Source organism: Nyctereutes procyonoides, unplaced genomic scaffold (assembly GCF_905146905.1).
Source record: "Nyctereutes procyonoides isolate TBG_1078 unplaced genomic scaffold, NYPRO_anot_genome, whole genome shotgun sequence".
In the NCBI taxonomy this organism is placed as follows: domain Eukaryota; kingdom Metazoa; phylum Chordata; class Mammalia; order Carnivora; family Canidae; genus Nyctereutes; species Nyctereutes procyonoides.
The window spans coordinates 17,295,906-17,320,567 of NW_026575034.1; the positions used below are offsets into that span (position 1 = coordinate 17,295,906).

The following is a 24,662-nucleotide window of genomic DNA, read 5'->3' on the forward strand; positions in this document are numbered from 1 at the left end:
AGGGAGAAGCAGGCTCCATGCACTGGGAGCCCAATGTGGGATTCGATCCCGGGTCTCCAGGATCGTGCCCTGGGCCAAAGGCAGGCGCCAAACCACTGCGCCACCCAGGGATCCCTATATTTATTTATTTTTTTAAAAGATTTTATTTATTTATTCATGAGAGACACACACACACAGAGAGAGAGGCAGAGACACAGGCAGAGGGAGAAGCAGGCTCCCTGCAGGGAGCCTGATGTGAGACTCGATTCTGGGTCTCCAGGATCACACCCAAGGCTGAAGGTGGCACTAAACCGCTGACCCACCCAGGCTGCCCGGGCTTCCTGTTTCTTTATTACTTCCACTAGCTGTCCTCCTGCCTCTCTGTGGCTTTGCTGGTCCCTCTGCTCTCTTGTCTCCCATTTCTTGGGATAAATCATCTTGGCCTTTTTCACTTTTTGAGGCAGACCACGTAAGTGAGTGGGTTGTCCTTTGGGTACCTATCCTACCCAGTCATTTTTAAACAGAGGTAAAGTCACGTTATCCAAAACATGGCTATTGGCTCTCAGTGTAGTCATGACATTTTCACCTAGAAGTGGGGTATGAGTCAGCATGTATTGTAAGATTTATTGATTGACCTAGTTTAGGTGAGTTACCAAAGAAAAAAATGTGGTCATATGAATTTTTTACTAGATAAGTATTTTTTTTTTTTTTTAGATAAGTATTTTCTAAGGTACATTCCACAAAACAGTTCTAGGCACTGGCCTGTGAAGAGTAGTAACTTTGGCTAAATGTATAAGGAAAATTCTGCCTAATGTGTTTACTTCTTAGAGATTCACATTGTGAGTATGAGAATCCCTGCAATGTGAAAGTTTGATGAGCGATTTATTTATTTACTTATTATTCTTAAAAAGATTTTATTTATTCACGAGAGACACACAGAGAGAGAGAGGGGCAGAGACACAGGCAGAGGGAGAAGGCAGGCTCCATGCAGGTAGCCCAATGTGGGACTCAATCCCGGGTCTCCAGGATCAGGCCCTGGGCTGAAGGCGGTGCCAAACCACTGAGCCATGCGGGCTGCCCTCTTTTTTTTTTTTTTTTTTTAAGATTTTATTTATTTATTCATGAGACACACACACACACACACACACACACACACACACACACACACGCAGAGGCAGAGGGAGAAGGCTCCATGCAGGGAGGCCGATGTGGGACTCTATCCCTGAACTCCGGGTTCATGCCCTGAGCCAAAGGCAGACACTCAACCACTGAGCCACCCAGGCGTCCCAGATGAGCTCTTTTTTGGTATAACATTTCACATACTTATTTGGTCACAGAGCTCCTAATGAATGGTAGATATCTCACTGAGTAGTATTTTTTGGAAGCTTTGTATCTCACTGAGTAGTATTTTGTGGAAGCATTGCATTAGAGTAAGGTAGGAGTTTGTCGTTTTTCTTTAGAATTAGTTATTGTTATGGAATTGGTTATTTTAGTGGGTGGTCATTGACAATAGAGGATGGTTGTTAAAAACATAGCCTTTGGCCTACGTAGATAGGATTTTAATTTCAGCACTATTTATTATATGTGATTTTATGTAAGAACTTAATCTTGGGGCATCTGGGTGACTTAGTTAAGCATCTGACTGAATCAGGTCATAGTCTTAGGGTTCTGGGATTGAGCCTTGAATAGGGCTCTGCACTCAGCAGGAAGTCTGCTTCCCCTCTCCTTCTACCCCCCCACCCCCCATAAGAGAGAGGAGGGAGAGGGAGAAACAGGCTCCCTGCCGAGCATGGGGCCCAATGTGATGTTCGATCCCAGGACCCCAGGATTGGGCAGATGCCCAACCAACTGAGCCACTCAGGTACCCCAATAAAATCTTTTTAAAGAAAAGAACTTAATCTTTATGGGTCTCAGTTTGCTGATCTGTGATATTTTCTGTTGGATGCTTAGCCAACATCTGACATTTTTTTTTTTTAAGATTTTATTTATTTATTCATGAGAGACCCAGAGAGAGGCAGAGACACAGGCAGAGGGAGAAGCAGGCTCCATGCAAGGAGCCCGATGTGGGACTCGATCCTGAGAATCTGGGATCAGGCCCTGAGCTAAAGGCAGACACTCAACCGCTGAGCCATCCAGGTGTCCCCTGACATAGTTTTAAAGGCTTAATAAGTTGTGACTTGTAAAACTACCTGTTTCTATTAGAAAATGTTTGGGTGCACCAGTTAGGACAATCATTCTTCTATAATAGGAAACTATCTTACATCTGAATAGTTTTATCTAGCATAATTCATGTGTTAGATTTCATTTTAGGATAAATATGGGATAAATCTGGGCTCAAAGGAGAATCTCAATTTAGAGAAAAGGTATCGTTGGCAGAGAGGCTATTAAATCTTCATACCCAAGAGAAGAAAATATTGGGGTGGTGTAAGGAGATGTTACCATTTAAGACCTGCTGTATAGGACTGTGTGTGTAGGGGGTGACACTTTGGTGAGAGATCATGCTCTAGAGAGGGTGAACTAAATATTTGAGTCTGCATTTACCTAATGATGTTTTGGTTTATAAACCAAATGTGTATCGATAAACATAATGCTCCAAGAGTGAGGGACAGCTACAGCCCATTTCTGAAAAAAGCAGTTAGCTGCAAGGGCTTGCATCAATTGTTATACTTTTTCTTATGAGTCCCCTCACTTTGCCACAGTTCATTGGACCATGGATTGACATCAGTGATATATAACGTAGGCCTATTGGCTTATAAATTAACCTGACCTAAGAACTGTACAATAGTTCTCTCTTACAGAATGGTTAATTCACTCAGTGTAATCCTCTTCATTAGGGAATTTGAATATGCACTAGCAAAGAAAACAGTAAGCAGAAGCTCAGGGCAATAGAAACCATGTAGTAGAGAGAGTAGTCCTAGTGGAGAATTAAACAACCACTGTCACAGGAGACGCAGAATAAGGAAATAGTTATAATATTTAGGGTTCTTACTGGATACCAGTGGATTTTTTGTTTGTTTGTTTAAAATTTTATTTATTTGAGAGAGCGAGCGAGCAAATGAGAAAGCACAGCAGGGGGAGTGACAGAGGGAGAAGAAGAAGCAGACTCTTTTCTAAACAGGGAGCCTAACCCAGGACTCTGAGATCATGACCTGAGCTGGAGGTAGACGTTTAACTGATTGAGCCATCCAGGCACCCCTGGATACAAGTTTTATTTTATTTTGACCAGTGTTCCAGTTTTCAATGGGGCTTAATTGTGGAGACTTTTCTTGTGCTTCTGTGCTATCCCACATATTCTTAGACTAAACTCTCATTGTGAAGTAACTTAAATGAATCTGCATATAGTTCTGGCAGTTGGAAAGAGCCCATCTTAATATTGGCACCTACATCCTTTAAGTAAAGCATGATAATTCAGTTAGTTTATGTAAATTAATTAATTGATTAGCTGGATGGGAACAACAGGGACTTTGCTTGTGGCACTATTGACCAGGGAATGTAATAAAGATTATGCATCCCTTTTTTGACCGGTTGCCCCAGTCTTAGAGCGAAGAGACCTGGGTTTATGGCTCTGCTACCCATTAGCTATGTATTTCATACATATGTATTTCATGGGCCAGAGTTTTTTTTCTGTAATTTGAATTAGTCAAACTATTTTTCTTTCACCAGAAAGGAAGCTTTTTAGTAAAATTGGTCGTTGTTTACGGTACTTAGAAATGGTTAGAGATAGCTATAAATCTGAAAAATGAGAGGAAACAATAGCAATCTAAGTAAACATTGAAATATTGATGTAGCTTAACTAGGAAAGTCTAATAGTATTCAGCATTGTTCTATTCTTTTTTTTTATTCTATTATTTTGTTTATGAAAAAGGAATGTTGAGGGGATAGTGTATTTTCATAGATGTGGCATTAACTTGTCTACTTTCACTACAGTGTTTATTTTTCTCTTTTTTATTTATATTTCAAATATTTATAGCAATTTCCTCTAGAGAATTTGACAAACAGGTAGATTTGTTTTCTTAATGCAGTGCTTTCCTAGGTTTTTCATCCAGAGTCAACCTGATAAGGGGGCAAAAGACCAAATGCTTTTTTGTTGTTGTTGAGAATCTTGGATCTATGAATTAGATTAAAGTATGGACAAACTAAGTTATACTATGATTCACTAATAGTGATATCTTAGGTCAACAGTAATTCTTACTTCTTGACAGAAAAAGTTCCCTTTAGAAAAAATAATTGCAGACTGCCCCCAAAGTAGTCATTGTACTCTTAATATGATAGATTAATATTTAAGCATTGCTAGATTCTGTGATTTAGAGATCTTGGTTGTAACTTTCTGCTTTCCCATGGAATCATGAACATAGCCAGGAGCAAAAAGAAGCTTTAAAAAAAGAAAAAAACATGTTTTGGCAGTTTACCTTCTTTATTCCATTATGTATAATTACTTTGTAGGATCAGAAAAACGTCTGTTGCAAAGGTGTGTAATCCAGTCTCTTATGACAGTCTCTTATGACAGGATTTTATTTATTCATGAAAGACTCAGAGGGAGGGAGAGGAAGAGACATAGGCAGAGGGAGAAGCAGACTCCCCACAGGAGCCTGATGCAGGACTCGATCCCAGGACTCCGGGATCACCACCTGAGCCAAAGGCAGATGCTCAACCATTGAGCCACCCAGGTGTCCCAAAAGTCATAACATTTTAATTTGTTTTTAATATCTGCTCCAGTGCAAGCTTCAGAATCACCAATGTACATTTCAATGCAGTGACCAAGCATTGTAACAGAAAATACTGCCTAAAACGAAGGGCTGTGAGGAAATAGTAGTATTTTCAAAGTTGCCCACCGGACTGTGGATATACCTTATGACAGAACAGGTGGATGAGATGAGTTCTAAGGAATTAACATGGTGATAATCCAGTGCCTTTGGCATATTTTTTAAGCTTCCTTTGGACATGTCCAAGTTGTTCAACAAAGGTTCCCATTTGTCAACTGTTACTTCATGCTGAATTGCTTTAATTTTTTTCCGAAAGCATCAAGAAACCGTTTTTCTGCTGTTTTCCATTCTCTATTCTGAAGTGCAAGCACACCAATCTTGTGCATAACAAAAGGATCTTCCAGTGCAGTGTTTAGCTTATGCAAAGTTTAGCGCTTGGCCAAAGAATCTTTCAGCCTATTTTAAGTTATTGGTCAATCCATATTACAATACAGTGTAGAGCATTGGCAAATGACACTCTTTCATCACCTATATTCTTATGAAGTAAGCAGCCATGGCCTGGTCATGCTCACTCTCAACTGCAAACAATTGCTGGTATGCTACCCATGTGGGCCTGTACTCTTCTCAAGCATTGTTGCTTTGCTGATACACTTTCTGACATGTTCATTTTTATGACCAACCATGAGATAATAGCGTCCCACTGCAAACCAAGATACAGGATTGCACACCAATATATGAGAAAGAGAGAAAAAGTCATTTGTTTTATTTAGCTCCACAAATGTCCCTGTATGTACAGGTAAACAGTTTGCATGGAAAGGATCTTTCACTATTACTATAGAAGTAAGATGGTAGCACACTTACGTGCGTATGTATGTATGTATGTATGTATGTTATTTATTTAGAGAGATAGAATGGTAAGCAGGTTTCATGCCATGGTGGAGCCCTGCCTAGGGCTCTGTCTCTTGATCCTGTCTCATGATCCTTGATCATGACCTGAGTGGAAATCAAGAGTCAGATGCTTAACTTACTGAGCCACTCAAGTGCTGGCTTGTGTACATTTTAAAAATCACAGTTATGATGATTTCATTCAGCTGAAGACACTGTCACATCCAGAATCTCTTGCAAACGATCTACATAATTAGGGAGGACAGTTTCACTGGTTTATTATACTTTTAAAATTTGTTCTCAAATAGAAAGTATAGCAATTCCTTTTCTTCAGTACAGAGCATGCTAAAAGGTAATGACTCAAGTTCTTTTCTTTTTGGGCTGTCAACATGTGATGTGACATTAAAAGATTAAATGCTTCAAAACAGGCGTGGAGTCTTTGTAGCTATAGGTTGCTAAGGCTTAGTTATCCAGGTCATCTTAGATTTTCCCTTGTTAAGAGATAAATGGAACTTTTTTTTTTTTTTTTTTGAGAACCATGACATTTCCCATTCATTGGAGGGGTATTCAAAGGTACTTTTATCAAATATTTTTCAAATAACGTATTGTTGATTGTTTCTTCCATATCAAGAATATCAAGAGCCTGCTGATGCTTTCTTGCAGCATAATCACTTGTAGCTACAAGGTAGTGACAGCTTCCTTTGTTCAGTTTTTTGTGACTGAAGTGTATGAACTGCTTTGTAATATAGCACTGTCAGGTAAAGACACAACCTATGGAAGTCCCTGAATTCCTCATGAGAGAGTGAAGCTTATCTGCACAAAATAGAGCACATTGATACTGTTGCTGGTCCAGCTACTGTGAGATGTGCTAGATGTGCTTCCGCAGCTGCTGCATGTTTATGGCTGTGCAGCCTTGGTGTCCAGCTGAGCGGATTCAGCAGTCACCCTCCTTCCCACTGATACCCCCCCCCCCGCCTGTGTTGCCTAAAATAAACATAAAGTTCTTAGGAGTTAAAATCACTGTCTTAAAGACTATGCATTAATGTACTGGCAGGGTTTACTTCTGATTTTATGTAGTTCTTACTTCTATCTGTTGCACCCCTTAAGGAGAAAAATAAAAAGGTTTTCAGAAACAGAAGTTGTGACTGGCTGGCTTTCTTTCTTTTCTTTCTTTCTTTTCTTTTCTTTCTCTGTTTCTCTCTGTTTGTTTTTAATTTATTTATTCATGAGAGAGACAGAGACCTAGGCAGAGGGGGAAGCAGGCTCCCCCGGGTTCAAAACTTGAGCCAAAGGCAGACGCTCAGTTAATGAACCACCCAGGTGTTCCTATCTCTACTTACTTTTTCCTATCATTAAATTTTTTTTTTTTTACAAATCAAGTTATATATTCATGTAGCTTAAAATCAAATTTCTATGAGGCATATTACAAAACCATCAAATTTCTATGAGGCATATTACAAAATCACCCCGTATTGTTCTTCACTACTCTGTCCCCCACTTTTGTTTTTTTCATCCCCAGAGGCAACTCTTGGAAACTTTTTTTTTTAAATCTTTTTTTTTTAAATTTTTATTTATTTATGATAGGCACAGAGAGAGAGAGAGAGAGAGAGAGAGAGAGAGAGAGGCAGAGACACAGGCAGAGGGAGAAGCAGGCCCCATGCACTGGGAGCCCGATGTGGGATTCGATCCTGGGTCTCCAGGATCGCGCCCTGGGCCAAAGGCAGGCGCCAAACCGCTGAGCCACCCAGGGGATCCCAACTCTTGGAAACTTTTAAAGCTGTTTTTTTTGGTATTTACTGCTTGTGTCAGAGGTTGCTAATTGTTCCCCTTCCTCAGAAATGGAACCTCTGGTTTTTAGCTGGGTGCATTGCTACCTGGAATATAGATATGCTGCAATCTTCTTGCAGCTAGTTGTGGTGATATGACTAAGTACTGAGCAAGTAAGTCACAGGTGACTTCTGGGAGGTGCTTTTAAGAGTAAGGAGCAGAGCCTTCATTACCCTTCTTTCTTGCTGGTTAGAAGGTGGATGTTAGAATTGGTACTTGAGCTGCCATCTTGGACTGGGAAGTAAAAGCTGTATCTTAAAGATTGTACAATGAAAAGACAGTCATGGGTTCTCCATACCAGTCCTGAATTATTTCATTTATGTGGAAGAGAAAAAAATTTCCCTGTTAAGTTCTTGAGGTTTCTGGTCTCTTGCAGCCCAACCTAAGCCTAACTAGTATACCTCCATGTCAGTGAATAAATCTTATATTACTGTTTTTTTTTGACTGTTAAAATATATAACTATATTTCTTGATTTCTTGCATGAAAATGGGGATTGACTTTCACCTAGCCTGTTATATTTGCCTGCTCAGGCACACTTCTCACTTACCTGGCATCTTCCTAATACCTTGTTACAATGTAGTTTTGGCTAAATCAGCATTCAGTGCTTTCATTTTGACTGTGTAAATGAACTTAATAATCTTTGTTGTTTGCTTAGTGTTCTATTGCTTATCATTAATTCAAACTCAGCTAATTCTCCAAGTTATCTAAAATCTGTTAGCTTTGTCTTCTTGAAGATCTCTCTCTGGGCCTTTTGAGATGTTTTAATATGTATTGATTGTTTTGGTGATTGATGATGCACCACTGATATCTTGGAATTTATCTTCCCCCATAATTATGAAGATTCCCTTTTTTTGTCTTCCTTGTGTTGAATTTTTTATTCTTGGATCTCACTTCTTATTTTTTTCCTTAATTTTGTTGAAGCGTATCTTTCAGTGGCATCTTGAGAAAGGGAGGGTACAAAGGAAGTGATATTACTGAGGCCTTGCATGTCTGAAATATTTTTATTCTTGATTGATAATTTGGATTAACTAGAAATAATTTTCCCTCAGAAATTTAAAGTTATTGATCCATTATTTTTTCGTTTTCGAGATTGTGAAGGGTCTAGTGCTACTCTGATTCCCAGTCTTCTGTGTGATGCTGTTTTCCCTCCCACAGAACTTTTGGGATCTTATATGTATTTCTGGTTTTTGAAACTTCATGCTTTTTAGTGGGTCTTTTTGTATGCATTATCTATACTTTCAGTAAGCTCTTCTAAACTGGTAGTTTATGAACTTAAGTCCTTCCATTCTCCACTGTTTCTCTTCCCTTTCTGGAAGCCCCGTTTTCATTTCTTTGGTTTTTGTTTTTTAAGATTTTATTTGAGAGAGAGAAGCATGCACACTCGAGAGAACACGAACAGAGTTAAGGGTAAGAAGGAGAGGGAAAAGCAGGGTTCCTGCTGAGCAGGGAGCCCAGCATTCTGGGCCTCAGTCCCAGGACGCCAGGATCATGACCTGAGCTAAAAGCAGATACTTAACCAACCAACTGAGCCATCCAATCATCCCTGGTTTTGTTCTTATTCTTTTTTGCTGTTCTGTTAGTTTCTTCCCTTTTTATTCTATCTCCTTTTCATTTCTGCTGTCACTAAAAATATTTCAACAGCCTTTTTTGTCTCTGAATATTCCTTTCCATAACATTTGGTTTTTGTTTTTATGGTTAGAATATTTTCTCTATGTCTTTAAAGATATTACTGATTTTAAAAAATGTTTTTGTTTCCTTGAATAAGACTTTTTTTTTCTTTTATTAGCTTCTTGCCATCTTTTAGTTTTATTCTTCCCTTTTAGAGGCTTTCTTTAGCTTTCTCTTAATCTTGTAGTCATTGCGAAATTTTGGACTATTGGCTTCACCATTGGTTAAAAATGGGTGATCCTTCTGGGATTGGGTTTGATAACTTCCCTTGAGTTTTTGTTTGTTTGTTTGTTTTTACCTTTGATTTGTCAGATTTCCCAGATAAGGATCTTTCCATTTCCTGCCTGGGAGGTATAAATTTCGTTGCCAGAATTTGGGGAGCAGGGTAGAGGAAGATTTGAGATTGCAGAATTCATTGTGTAAACTTTTTTTTATTTTTAAAGATTTTATTTTTTTATTCATGAGAGAGAGGGGCAGAGACACAGGCAGAGGGAGAAGCATGCTCCATATAGGGAGCCTGACGTGGGACTTGATCCCGGGTCTCCAGGATCATACCCCCCGGGCTGAAGATGGCACTTAAAAACCGCTGAGCCACGGGGGCTGCCCCATTGTGTAAACTTTTACACAATTTCCTCTCTGCAGTTTGATGTGCCTGTTCTCAAATGCTAAGTATTCCCATAGGCCAATTATTCTCTTAAATTTTTTCCTAATAGTAAATCTCAGCTCTTCTGCTGGGATAGAGCAAGACAGTCACCCAGATATATAGAGAAGGGAGAGCATCTGGGGATCTGCTTCTTAACTAAGCATTTAAACAGTTCTACTCACATTTCATTTCTGGAAGTATCTGGTACTGCCAACTGCAGAGCTTGTTGAGAGTTCTGAAGTGTAAATCAGGTAGCTTCTTGTCATCCCTTATATTAGTTTAGGATTTAGTGTTCTAAATTTATCCTGCTGCTTTTCAACTTTTAAACTTGCATTTTATCCTATCCTGTTTTTTCCTTTCTCTTTGTGGTTGCATTGCTAATCATTGTTTCTTTGCTAACACCACTCCTTTATTTTAAAACTTTTCTTTTTTAAAGATTTTATTTATCTATTCCTGAGAGACACAGGCAGAGGGAGAAGCAGGCTCCATTCCACGCAGGGAGCCTGACGTGGGACTCGATTCCGGGTCTCCAGGACCACACCCTGGGCTGAAGGCGGCGCTAAACCGCTGAGCCACCTGGGCTGCCCTATTTTAAAACTTTTGAAACAGAAAGAACTAGTAAGTTGATTTGCTTATTGACTGTAATACCCGGTCAAGTTACTGCAAAAGTATTTTAGAATTTCAGAATTTCCTGGGTGTTAATTATTTTGTAAGATTTGTTTGCTTCATTAAAATGAGATGTTGGGCAGCGCCGGTGGTGCAGCGGTTTGTCACGGCCTGCAGCCCAGGGCGTGATCCTGGAGACCCTGGATGAGTCCCATATCGGGCTCCCTGCATGGAGCCTGCTTCTCCTTCTGCCTGTGTCTCTGCCTCTCATTCTCTCTCTGTGTCTCTATGAATAAATAAATAAAATCTTAAAAAAAAATGAGATGTCAACTCTTAAAAAGGGTTTTCTTTTTCTTTTCTTTTTTTTTTTAGAGACCATGAGCCAGGGTGGGGGGAGGGGCAGAGGGAGAGAGAGATTTGGAAGCAGGCCCCCACATCCAGCGCAGGGCCTGACTTCAAGCTCTGATCTCACCACCTGAGATCATGACCTGCCCAACTGACTGAGCCACCCAGGCACCCCTTAAAACAGTGTTTTTAAGATTAAGATAACATTTCTTACAATAAGAAAACAAATGAAAAATGTGTACATGTGTCTACTTTGCTTTATCGGCTAGGGCTGATACTGTTTTCCTTCCTTTTCCATTATAGCCATAACAAAATGATACGTTATGAATCTTTTCTCTATAAGCTCTCATCTCTACCTGTTGGCTAACACAGGTAGATTTTTTTTAAGACTTATTTATTTATTCATGAGAAACACAGACTGAGAGAGAGAGAGAGAGAGAGAGAGAGAGAGAGAGAGGCATAGACACAGGCAGAGGGAGAAGTAGGCTCCATGCAGGGAGCCTGATATGGAGCTTGAACCTGGATCCCAGGATCACTACCTGAGCCGAAGGCAGGCACCCAACCACTGAGCCACCCAGGTGTCCCAAGACAGGTGGATATTAAACCAGAATAGAGGGGTACTTTGGTCGCTCAGTTGGTTAAGCATCTGCCATCTGCTTAGGTCATGATCCCAGGATCCTGGGATGGAGCCCCTCATTGGGCTCTCTGCTCAGCAGGGAGTCTGCTTCTCCCTTTCCCTCTGCCTGCAGCTCCCTCTGCTTGTGCTCTCTGTCAAATAAATAAATAAAATCTTAAAAAAAGAACCCAACTCAGAATAGAAAGAGGTTCTAGTAAAAAGAGAAAATTTAGTAAGCACAAAGAAATATGAATTTTTTCTGTCATTTGGCAGATATTTGTTGAGTACCTGTTATGTTCTAGTAATGCACAAAATGAACAGTCTTTGTTCTTATGGAGTTTATAGTCAGTTTGAAAGACCTCTAGAAAAAAACCTTTAGAGTACCTGGGTGGCTCAGTCATTTAAGTGTCCAGCTCTTGATTTTGGCTCAGGTCATGATCTCAGGGTTGTGAGATCTAGCGTGGCATTGGAGGTGGAGCCTGCTTAAATTCTCTCCCCCTATCCCTCTGCAACCAACCCCCCTTCCCACCTCATGTTTCCTCTCTCTTAAAAAAATGTTTGGGGGGATCCCTGGGTGGCTCAGCGGTTTAGCATCTGCCTTTGGCCCAGGGCGTGATCCTGGAGGCCTGCGATCGAGTCCCACATCGGGCTCCCTGCATGGAGTCTGTTTCTCCCTCTGCCTGTGTCTCTCTCTCTCTCTCTCTCTCTCTTCTCTCTCTATCTCTATCTCTCATGAATAAATAAATAAAATATTTAAAAAAATGTTTGAACGACTGTTGCCTACAATGTCATACTATATTAATGTTTACAAGTACTCCAAAACAGTGTGCATCTCAAATTTAAATGTGCATTTGAATCTATTGGAGATTTGTTACAAATATAGATGGTGATTCAGTAAGTCTGAGGTGCGGCCTGAGGTTCTACATTTCTTTCTTTAAAAAAATTATCCTTTTTAGCTATTGATTTACATATGATAAAATTCACATATTTGGGACTCCTGGATGGCTCAGCAGTTGAGCGATTGCTTTTGGCTCAGGGAGTGATCCTGGATCCCAGGATTGAGTCCCACATTGGGCGACTTGCATGGGCCTGCTTCTCCTCCCTCTCCCTATGTCTCTGCCTCTCTTTCAGTGTCTCTCGTGAATGAATAAATAAAATTAAAAAAAAAAAATTCACGGGGGCAGCCCCCGCTGGCTCAGCGGTTTAAGCACCGCCTTCAGCCCGGGGCCTGATCCTGGAGACCCGGGATCGAGTCCCAGGTCAGGCTCCCTGCATGGAGCCTGCTTCTCCCTCTGCCTGTGTCTCTGCCTCTCTCTCTCTCTCTCTCTGTCTCTCATGAATAAATAAATAAAATCTTAAAAAAATTCATGTATTTTAGGTATATAAGTCAACAACTTTGACATGTATGTATGTATCTATATCTATGCAGTTGTTACAACCACTCTAAAGATAGCGTTTTTAACAAGTTCCAGGTAATGCTAATGAAGTTTGGTTTGAGGACCACACTTCTCTGAGTGTTGAGTCTATAATCATCAGTTGAGACTTTAATCACTCAAACTGAGGTAACTCAATAGAAATAGGATTTTTTGGTTGATTGATTTTTATTTTAAAAGTGGTCATGAAAAAAATGGTCATGACTATATTTGTACATTTTTAAATGTTTTGAACAGAAAACGAAACCTTGAAAATTAAAAAGGGTGATGAAAACTGCCCTATTCTTGCCTTCTAGCTACACAGTTTCCCTTTGCAGAGCCATTTATTGCATATCCTTCTTTAGATATTCTGTACAGAGAGAAGTAATTATGTATTTTAATTACCTGCTTACCTCCCTCTTTTTTACACACATGATTGCAGTTCAAATGTTCTTTTTCTTTGATGCTTTTTATTTTTAAAATCAGATTTTTATCTTTTGTTTTGTAACTTTAAAAAATTGAAGTAAAATTTATATAGAATAAAACGCACATATCTTAAGTGTACAGTTTGAATTTTAACAAACGAATATACCCTTGTAATGTAATCTCAATCAGGACTTTGATGCCTAACTTGGGCTTCTGGCATGCTTATTTTGATGTTTCTAATTCTATGATCATACTTTTAAAAAAGCATTTTTGGAAAAAATGGAAATGGAAAAACATTAACGAACCACTGTTTTATTGCATATAGGACTAATAAGTGCTTTTGAGATAACATCAACTACTTCAAAAAAAAAAATAGACTTGGGAAGCCTGGGTGGTTCAGCAGTTGAGCATCTGCCTTTGGCTCAGGGTGTGATCCAGGAGTCCCAGTCCTGGGATCGAGTCCCACATCAGGCTCTTTGCATGGAGCCTGCTTCTCCCTCTGCCTGTGTTTCTGCCTCTCTCTCTCTGTCTGTCATGAATAAATAAATAAAATCTTTAATTAAAAAAAATAAATAGACTTTTTTTTTAGAGCAGTTTTAGTTTCATAGCAAGATTGAAGGGGAAGTACAGAGTTCCCATATATACTCTACTCCCACAAGCACAGCCTTCTCCATTATCAGCGTCTTGCACCAGAGCAGGACTTTTTTGTTTTGTTTTGTTTTTTTGTTTTTAATTGCAGTTCAGTTTGCCAACATATAACACCCAGTGCTCATCCCATCAAGTGCCCCCCTCAGTGCCCGTCACCCAGTCACCCCAACCCCTGCCCACCTCCCCTTCCACAACCCTTTGTTCATTTCCCAGAGTTAGGAGTCTCTCATGGTTTGTCTCCAGAGCAGGTTTTTGTTACAGCTGCTGAACCTAATTTGGCACATCCTAATCATCCAAAGTCCATACAAAATACAGGATAGTTTCACTACCCTAAAAATCCTCTGCATTCTGCTTGTTCGTCTCTCTCTCTTCTTAACCCCTGGCAACTACTATTGTTTCTTTGCTTCCATAGTTCTGCTGTTCCTAGACTGTCCTATAGTTGACATTATGCCATATGTAGCCTTCTCAGATTGGTGTCTTTTTTTTTTAATATTTTATTTATTTACTCATGAGACAGAGAGAGAGAGAGAGAGAGAGAGAGAGAGAGAGGCAAAGACACAGGCAGAGGGAGGAGCAGGCTCCATGCAGGGAGCCCAAAGTGGGACTCAATCCCGGGTCTCCAGGATCACACCCTAGGCCCAAGGCAGCGCCAAACCGCTGAGCCACCCGGGCTGCCCAGATTGGTGTCTTTGATTTAGTAATATGTATTTAAGGTCTTTGTATGTTTCTTCATGGCTTGATAGCTCATTTCTTTTCAGCTGTGAATAATATTTCATTGTCTGTATGTGCTATAGTTTATTAATCCATTGACCCACTGAATGACATCTTGGCTGCTTCCAAATTTTAGCAATTATAAATCAAGCTACTCTGCATATCCATGTGCAGGTTTTGTGTGGACATGTTTTTAATCCCTTTGAGTAAGTACCAAGGAGCATGGTTGCTGGATTGTATAAGAAGAGTACATTTAGTTTTGTGAGAAACTGCTAAAGTGGCTGTATCCTTTTGCATTCCCACCATCAGTGAGTGAGAGTTCTTGTTGCTTCATATTCATGTCAGTATTTGATGTTGTCAGTGTTTGGATTTTGGCCATTCTAATCGATGTGTTAGTTATTGTTCTAATTTGCAGTTCCCTAATGAAATATGATGCTGAACATTTTTTATATGCTTATTTGCCTCTTCTGCATATCATCTTTGGTGATGTGTCTCTTCAGATCTTTTGCCCATTTAAAAATTATTGGGTTGTCTATTTTCTTAGTGTTCTTAGTGTTGAGTTTTAAGAGTTTTTTCCATATTTTGGAGAAAAGTCCTTTATCAGATATTTTGCTTACAGATATTTTTTCCCAGTCTGTGGCTTATCTTCTCATTCTCTTGAATTGACTCACTTATTAGGTGGAGATTCTGAAAAAGATTGTAGGTTAACAAAAATTCTGATTAGAGAATGGTTTATCACTCAAACTGAGGTAACTCAATAGAAATATTTATTTTTATTTGAAAAATATTTTTTTACAAATTTTTTTTTATTTATTTATGATAGTCACAGAGAGAGAGAGAGGCAGAGACACAGGCAGAGGGAGAAGCAGGCTCCATGCACCGGGAGCCCGATGCGGGATTCGATCCCAGGTCTCCAGGATCGCGCCCTGGGCCAAAGGCAGGCGCCAAACCGCTGCGCCACCCAGGGTTCCCCAAATAAATAAAATCTTAAAAAATTTTTTTTTAGTTATCCTCCATTGTCTCTTTTTTTCCCCCCAAAAAGAGTTTATTTATTTATTTTTTTTGTGAGGCTTGAACTCATGACTCTGAGATAAAGACCTGAGTTGAGATCAAGAGTTGTGTGCTTAACTGACTGAACCACCCAGGTTCCCCTCAAAGATTTTACTTTTAAGTACTCTCTACACTCAATGTGGGGCTTGCCTAAGACCAAGAGTCATGTGCTTCACCAACTGAGCCAGCCAGGTGTCCCCTGCTTTGTTTTGTACGTAATAAAATACTTTAATTATTTTGTTTCAACCCATTTCCAATTTTTATTCTTAGTGTCTTCCTTTATAGAGATATATATAAGGCACCAGCCAAACTGAGTCATTTTGTATTTTCCCACAGCGCTCAGATTCAGGGCCTTGTGTGTTCTGTCTTTTCTCCTCTCTACTCAAAATCTTGTATCCTTTAATTCAAGTACCACCCTTTTCATGATACTTTAGGGAAGACTATGAGTCTAACCTAAGAATATAATAAAAATATGCAAAACTTGCTATGTGATGGTGTTTATTTATTTTTATAATTTTTATTTTTATTTTTTTTAAAGATTTTATTTATTTATTCATAGAGACACAGAGAGAGAGAGAGGCAGAGACACAGGCAGAGGGAGAAGCAGGCTCCATGCAGAGAGCCTGATGTGGGACTTGATCCAGAGTCTCCAGGATCACGCCCTGGGCTGCAGGTGGCGCTAAACCGCTGCGCCACCGGGGCTGCCCTATTTTTATAATTTTTAAAAAAGATTTTATTTATTTATTCATGAGAGAGAAAGAAAGAGAGGAAGAAGCATAAGCAGAGGGAGAAGCAGATTCTCTGAAGGGAGCCTAGTGGGGGACTCAGTCCCAGACCCCAAGATCACACCCCGAGCTGAAGGCAGATGCTCAACTATTGAGCCACCCAGGCATCCCATTAAAAAAAAAAAAAAAAAAAGATTTTTTAATTAATTAATTACTTAATTAATTAATTTATTTATTCATTCATTCATTCATTCATGAGGGACACACAGAGAGAGGTAGAGACACAGGGAGAGGGAGAAGCAGGCTCCATGCAGGGAGCCCGATGTGGGACTTGATCCCACGACTTCAGGATCATGACCTGGGCCAAAGGCAGATGGTCAACCTCTGAGCCACCTGGGCTGCCCGATGACGATGTTTGTTGCAGCATTATTTATAGTAGCTAAATATTGGAGACAACCATAATTTTTAGTGACAATGGAATGAATGATTATAATGAAAAGTGATGTTGGGACATACAGAAACATGGAAAGATGATTATGGTATAGTTGGGGAAAAAAGCCAAGTATCAAAATCGTACATAGGAGATCCCTGGGTGGCTCAGCGGTTTGGCGCTTGCCTTTGGCTCAGGGCGCAATCCTGGAGTCCCGGGATCGAGTCCCACGTCGGGCTCCCTGCATGGAGTCTGCTTCTCCTTCTGCCTGTGTCTCTGCCTCTCTCTCTCTCTCTCTCTCTCTCTCTCTCTCTCTATCATGAATAAATAATAAATAAAATCTTTAAAAAAAAGTAATTACAGTTCTGAAACAAAATACAAAAGAAAATAGATGAAAGGAGGCTTCCTTTCATTTTTTTTTTTTTTTTAATCAGATACAAGATTTTGAGTAGAGAGGAGAAAAGACAAAACAACAAGGCCTGGAATCTGAGTGCTGTGGGAAGTACAAAATGGCTCAGTTTGGCTGGTGCCTTATATATATCTATATAAAGGAAGACCCTAAGAAAAAAAATTACAGATGGGTTGAAACAACCACACTAACACACCAAAATAAGTTGTGTTAGTGTGGTTGAATCACATGTGTTTTTTGTCCTCTCATCTTATACATTTTATGTAATATATGTAAAATTAAATAATTATAAATTGTTATAGTAAATATTTGTACATTTTATTTTATTGTTTAAAAGTTTGGTCAGGGCAGCACCGGTGGCGCAGTGGTTTGGCGCCGCCTGCAGCCCAGGGCATGATCCTGGAGACCCTGGATGGAGTCCCATGTCGGGCTCTCTGCATGGTGCCTGCTTCTGTCTCTGCCTCTCTCTTTCTCTCTCTCTCTCTCTCTCTCTCTCTGTGTGTGTGTGTGTGTGTGTCTCTATGAATAAATAAATAAAATCTTAAAAAAAATTGAAAAAAAAAAGGTTTGGTCAAAACAGTGTTGGGAAAACCTGAGAATGAAGCACATAAAGTGTTGAATATTGGGTAATTGCATTGAAAGGGTTTGCGGTGTTTTATACTTAGTTGTAAAAGCGTTCTGTACTTTTAGTGACAAGGAAAGCTGAGAAACATCTGAATGTGATGTTTTGCTATGGTAGAATTGGTGAAATTTTAATCTTCTAGTGTCTGGCTCTTTGAAGAAAAGAAGACATTTAAGAAAAAAAATCATGGGGTATTGCCTATGAGAAGAAAAGAAGGTAAGATAAAATGGGAGTCCTGATAAGTGCAGCTATTGAAAGGACATTGAAAAGGAAGGACAGCCATATAAACAGATGACCATAAAAGAGAGACACTAGATGTTAAAATAGTGTGGAGAAGGCCAAAGCTTGGAATGAAGCTTGTGACAAATGCTTAAGTACATAAAAAGCTTTTAAAATAGTTTTAGTAGCAATGACAACAAAGAAAGAAAGAATAGTCTTGCTATTTGGACTGTGGTGTTATATTAGTAAATTGTCAGAGTGAAAGCAGAGCTTTTCTATTTGCATTTGGCTTTGATCTTTTATTTCAAGGAGAATTATCTCTTTTTATTTGTATTTGAGTATAGTTGACATACAATGTTACATTAGTTTCAGGTATACAGCATAGTGATTCAACAAGTTAATGTGTTATACTATGCTCACCACAAGTATAGCTACCATCTGTCACCATATACTACTATTACAATTGAGTATATTCCCTAAGCTGTACCTTAAAATTTTTTTTTAAATTTTAAAGATTTATTTTATTAGAGAGAGAGATAGAGAAAGCACAAGTGGGGGGAGGTGGGGAAGAACAGAAGGAGAGGGAGAAGCAGGCTCCTGACTGAGCAGGAAGCCCAATGCAGAGTTTCCTCCCAGGACCCCTGGATCAAGACCTGAGCCGAAGGCAGATGCTTAACCAGCAGAGCCACCCACGTGTCCCTAATCTGTGACTTTTATTCCCATAATTTATTAATTCCATAATTGGAAGCTTCTACATCTCCCCTTCCCTCATTTTGTCCATAGCAACCATCAGTTTGAAGGAGAATTATTTTCAGAATAAAGAGGATAAAAGAGTTAGTGTTCTTTTTCTTTCTTTTCTTTTTTCTTTTCTTTTCTTTTCTTTCTTTTCTTTTCTTTTCTTTCTTCTTCTTCTCTTTTCTTTCTTCTTCCTCCCTTCCTCTTTTTTTTCTCTTCTCTTCTCCTTTTCTTTTCTTCTTTTCTTTTTTTCTTTTCTTTCTTTATTCATGAGAGCCACAGAGAGAGAGAGGAAGAGACATAGGCAGAGGGAGAAGCAGGCTTCATGCAGGAAGCCCGACATGGGACTCGATCCCAGAACTCTGGGATCTCGCCCTGAGCCAAGGCAGACGCTCAACCACTGAGCCGCCCAGGCATCCCAGGCTAGTGCTCTTTTTATCAAGTATGCTTATTTTGTAAGATTGTCATTTTTGTTGTGAATTAAAAAAACTAACCCGTATGGGGAGAAAAATGCCACCTTTTACTACTGATTCAATTTCATTAATAAGTAAGAAATCTATTCAGATTTTCTTTTTCTCCCCCCCTTTTTTTTAAAGATTTTATTTATTCATTCATGAGAGACACAGAGAGAGAGAGGCAGAGATACAGGCAGAGAGAGAAGCAGGCTCCATGCAGGGAGCCCGATGCGGGACTCGATCCCTGGTCTTCAGGATCACACCCCAGGCCAAAGGTGGTGCTAAACCGCTGAGCTACCGGGGCTGCCCTTTCTTTTTCTTCCTGATTCAGTTTTGGAAGATTGTATGCTAGGAATTTATCCATTTCTACTAGGTTGTCCAATTTACAGGCACATACTTTTTTATAATCTTTTTTTTTATTTTTTTTTAATTTTTATTTATTTATGATAGTCACAGAGAGAAAGAGAGAGAGAGGGGCAGAGACACAGGCAGAGGGAGAAGCAGGCTCCATGCACCGGGAGCCCGACGTGGGATTTGATCCCAAGTCTCCAGGATCGCGCCCTGGGCCAAAGGCAGGCGCCAAACCACAGCGCCACCCAGGGATCCCACTTTTTTATAATCTTTTAAAATTATTCTGTGTATTTCTGTGGTGTCAGTTATTTCTCTTCTTTCATTTCATTTTTTTTTTAAGATTTTATTTATTTATTCATGAGAGACATAGACTGAGAGAGAGAGAGAGAGAGGCAGAGACACAGGCAGAGGGAGAAGCAGGCTCCATGCAGGGAGCCCGATGCAGGGCTGGATCCCGGGTCTCCAGGATCACACCCCAGGCCAAAGGCAGGCGCTAAACCACTGAACCACCCAGGGATCCCTCCTCTTTCATTTCTAATTTTAGTATATGTGCTGCCGAGGCACATATACTCCTGTTTCATTTCTGATTTTCTTATATTTTTTAGTCACAAGTCTAACTAGGGAAGCCTGGGTGGCTCAGCAATTGAGTGTCTGCCTTCGGCTCAGGATGTGATCCTGGAGTCCCGGGATTGAGTCCCACATCGGGCTCCCTGCATGGAGCCTGCTTCTCCTTCTGCCTGTGTCTCTGCCTCTCTCTCATGAATAAATAAATAAAATCTTTTTTTTTTTAATGTCTAAATTTTATCAACTTTATCTTCTCAAAGATTGGTCTCATTGATCTTTTCTATTGCTTCTTAATCTCTATTTCATTTATTTTCACTGTAGTGTGTATTATTTCCTTCCATCTACTAGTTTTGAGCTTTGTTCTTTTTTCTAGTTTGGTAAGTTAAGTTGAGATATTTTTCTCTTTCTTGAGGAAGGCCTTTATCACTATAAACTTTCCTTTTATTTTTTTATTTAAGATTTTATTTATTTATTCATAGACACAGAGAAAGAGGCAGAGACACAGGCAGAGGGAGAAGCAGGCTCCATGCAGGGAGCCTGATGTGGGACTCGATCCTGGGACCCCAGGATCACACCCCAGGCTGCAGGCGGCGCCAAACCGCTGTGCCACCGGGGCTTCCCTATAAACTTTCCTTTTAGAACTGTTTTTGCTGCATCCCAAAGATTTTGGACCATTTGTTTACATTTTCATTTGTCTCCATTTATTTTTTAATTTCTTTTTTGAGTTTTTCTTTTTTTTCTTAGATTTATTTATTTGAGAAAGAGAGCAAGGAGGATGGGCAGAGGGAGAGGGAGAGAATCTTGAGCAGACCCCTCAATGTGTGCAGAGCCTAATGTGGGGCTCAATCCCAGGACCCTGTATTCATGACCTGAGCTGAAATCAAGAGTTGGATACTTAACTGACTGAGCCATCCAGGTGCCTGTCCTCTTTGACTTCTTTGTTGATCCATCCACTGTTTGGTAGTCTATCATTTGGCCTCCATATGTTTTGGGTTTTACAGTTTTTTTCTTGTACTTGATTTCTAGTTTCATACTGGTCAAAAACATTCTTAACATGATTTCAGTCTTCTTAAATTTTTTGAGACTTGTTTTGTAGCCTAACATGTGGTCTATCCTGGGGAATGCTCATGTGCACTTGAAAAGAATATGTAAGGGCACCTGGATGGTTCAGTTGGTTAAATGTCTGCATTTGGCTCAGGTCATGATCCCAGGGTCCTGGGCTTGAGTCCCAACATCAGGCTCTCCATAGGGGAGCCTGCTTCTCCCTCCGCCTATGTCTCTGCCTTTCTCTCTGTGTCTCTCATGGATAAATAAATAAAAGTTTTAAAAAGAATAAAAAATAAAAACCTGTACATCTTTATTTTATTTTTTATTTTTATATTTTAAAATATTTTATTTTTTAAGTAATCTCTATTCCCAGTGTAGGGCTTGAATTTCCAATCCAAGGTCAAAAGTCACATGTTCCATTGACTGAGCTAGCCAGATGCTGCAAAAGCCTGCTAGTGCTCCAATTTTTTTTTTAAGATTTTATTTATTTATTTGTGAGAGGCAGGGAGAAGTAGAGACATAGGCAGAAGGAGAAGCAGGCCTCTTACCTGGAGCCTGCTATGGGACTTGATCCCAAGATCCCAGGATCACAACCTGAGCCAAAGACAGGCACTCAACTACTGAGCCACCCAGGCATCATCCCAACCTGCACATTTTTAAAACTTCTGAAACAAATTTCTAATTGATCTCTAAATTTTACCAATTTACATTTCTACCAGCAAGGTATATGAATGCTCTTCTTTGTATTTATTTTTGTTTAAATCCCCTTATCAGCTCTGGGTCTTGTCAGTTTTTTTGCCAATCTGATAGATAATAAATGGTATTATATTTTATCTTACTACAAATGCTACCAATGTTTGAGTCTAGAATGATGAAATGTTCCTGGGTTCTAGTAAAAATAGGTTCCCTTGGGATAGTTAGAAGTAAACTGCACAAAATGTTATTTTTAAGAATTTCCATGGAAGGAAGGATGAATTTGAAGATTGTTTTTAATAGAGTTAAAAAATGAAAACAAAAAAATAGCCCTTTCTCTCTCTTTTTTAAAGATGATGTAGTCATTGTCATCTGGTTCTCCTGTAGAGATAATAAAGGAAATAAATATAGAACGATTATTAGGAAATAAATTTCTATTTATAGTAGCACAAATACATCCTCTGCAACTAGTTTTTAGGGACAGAGAGTACTCCATATCTAGGATCTAGATGTTTACTATTTTTTTAGGGAACATTTTTATACCACTTAGACAACTGCTTTCCTTGATAGGAAATTGAGTTTTCAGAATGCTGCATCTGTTTAAAAGATCCTTTTCATTTTTCTGGTGGAATTTAATATTCCATTTAGGTCTTTTTTATGAAAGTAGAAATTTTTTTATTAATTGAAATAAAAAAAATTATTTATTTGACAGAGACAGCACAGCAAGGAGAGCTGCAGACAGAGGGAGAGGGAGAAACAGATTTCTCACTGAGCAAAGAGCCCAACATGGGTTTTGATCCCAGGATGACCTGAGCTACCCAAGCACTCTTGTTAATTGAAATTGTTAAATATTATCTACAATATTATCAAGTTGTTGTTTTCTAGGATATTCTTCTGATATGAATTAGTTTAGAAGATTGTTAGTGATTTTTGTTTTTTTGATTCATATAAGTTTAAGGATTTTGAAAAAAAGATTTTATTTATTTATAATTGAGAGACAGAGAGAGACACAGGCAGAGACACAGGCAGAGGGAGAAGCAGCCTCCCCTCAAGGAGCCTGATGTGGGACCTGATCCCAGACCCCAGGATCACAACCTGAGCCAAAGGCAGACGCTCAACCGCTGAGCCCCTAGGTGTCCCATGGATTTTTTTTTTTGTCCTAATTCTGAGCAAAACAGATTCTCAGAGACAATAAAGGAAATATTTTATGTTCTGTTTGTTTATTTTTTTTAACATTTTTTAAAAAATTTTATTTATTTATGATAGGCACACAGTGAGAGAGAGAGAGAGGCAGAGACACAGGCAGAGGGAGGAGCAGGCTCCATGCACCGGGAGCCCGACGTGGGATTCGATCCCGGGTCTCCAGGATCGCGCCCTGGGCCAAAGGCAGGCGGTAAACCGCTGTGCCACCCAGGGATCCCTAAAGATTTCTTTATTTGAGAGAAAGAAAGAACAAGCAGGGGGAGGGAGAATCTCAAGCAGACTCCCTGGGAGTGTGAAGCCCAATGCAAGGCTTGATCCCACGACTCTGACATCATGATGTGACTTGAAGTCAGATGTTTAACCAACTGAGCAACCCAGCTCCCTGTTCTCTTATTTATTTATTTATTTATTTATTTATTTATTTATTTATTTCTCTTATTTTTAATTAAAATTTTGCGTGAATGTTTGTCAAGTCAGTCTCCTCAAACCTTCCTTCCCCAGAATGGCAAACTGAGATGTTAAATAAACCATTAAAATGGAATACTATTTGAGATGTGTGAGTATTTGAGCCTATTTTTGGCTTTGGGTTAATAAAATTATTAAGTACTCTCAGTATTCTTGTTGTATTAACTATTGGGCATCCTGGTAAACCAGGCAGATGAGGTCTCTATTTTCTCGGAGCTTTAGTCTTATAGGGGTCTCAGACAATAAAAAGCAAAAGGAAAGGAAAAGAAAAGAAAAACACCATAATTGGAAGTTGTGACAAGTGTTATAAAGGGAAAATAGTGCAACATTAGAGAATAATGAGGAGTCCTAATTTTGAGAAGGTGGTCAAGGATAAGCACTCTGAAACGGTAACAGATAAATAAACATGTAAAGATTTGGAGGGAGCCAGCTGTGTAAATAGCTGCGTGTCTTAGTTCAGGCCACTTAACAAGGTTCCATAGATTGAATGGCTTATAAACAACAGAAATTTATGTCTGACAGTTCTGGGGGCAGTAAGTCTGCAATGAGGAAGCCATCATTATTGAGTTCTGATGTGAGGGCCTTATAGGTTTCAGACTGCCATATTCTTTTTTTTTTTTAATATATTTTATCTATTTATTCATGAGAGACAGAGAGAGAGGCCAGAGGCACAGGCAGAGGGAGAAGCAGGCTCCATATAGGGAGCCTGACGTGGGACTCAATCCCGGGACCCCAGGATCACGCCCTCAGCCAAAGGCAGGTACTAAACCGCTGAGCCACCCAGGGATCCTGCCATATTCTTACTGTATTCTTACATGGTGGAAACAGGGCAAGAGAGCTTTCTGGTAACTTCTTTATAAGGGCATTAATTCCCTGCTTGAGTACTCTACTCTCATTATCTAATTACCTTCCAAAAAGCCCAACTTCCTATCTGTCCCTACCTGCATGCTATCACATTGCAGATTAGGATTTCAATTTCAAGAATTTATGGAGAGGGCAGCCCCGGTGGCGCAGCGGTTTAGCGCCGCCTGCAGCCCAGGGTGTGATCCTGGAGACCGGGTATCGAGTCCCACGTCAGGCTCCCTGAATGGAGCCTGCTTCTCCCTCTGCCTGTGTCTCTGCCCTCCCCACTCTGTGTCACTCATGAATAAATTAAAAATCTTAAAAAAAAAAAAGAATTTATGGAGGGATTCAGTCTGCTGCATAGGGGGATGGGTAGGGTAG

At 39.7% G+C, this 24,662-nt stretch overlaps 1 protein-coding gene and 1 pseudogene across 4 annotated transcripts in view; one reads left to right on the forward strand and one right to left on the reverse strand.

Moving 5' to 3' along the window:
• SBF2 (SET binding factor 2) overlaps window positions 1-24,662 on the forward strand; it is a 463,379-nt gene that overhangs the window by 29,852 nt on the left and 408,865 nt on the right. The window lies entirely within an intron of this gene.
• LOC129504741 (cell division cycle protein 16 homolog) lies at window positions 4,661-7,949 on the reverse strand (annotated as a pseudogene).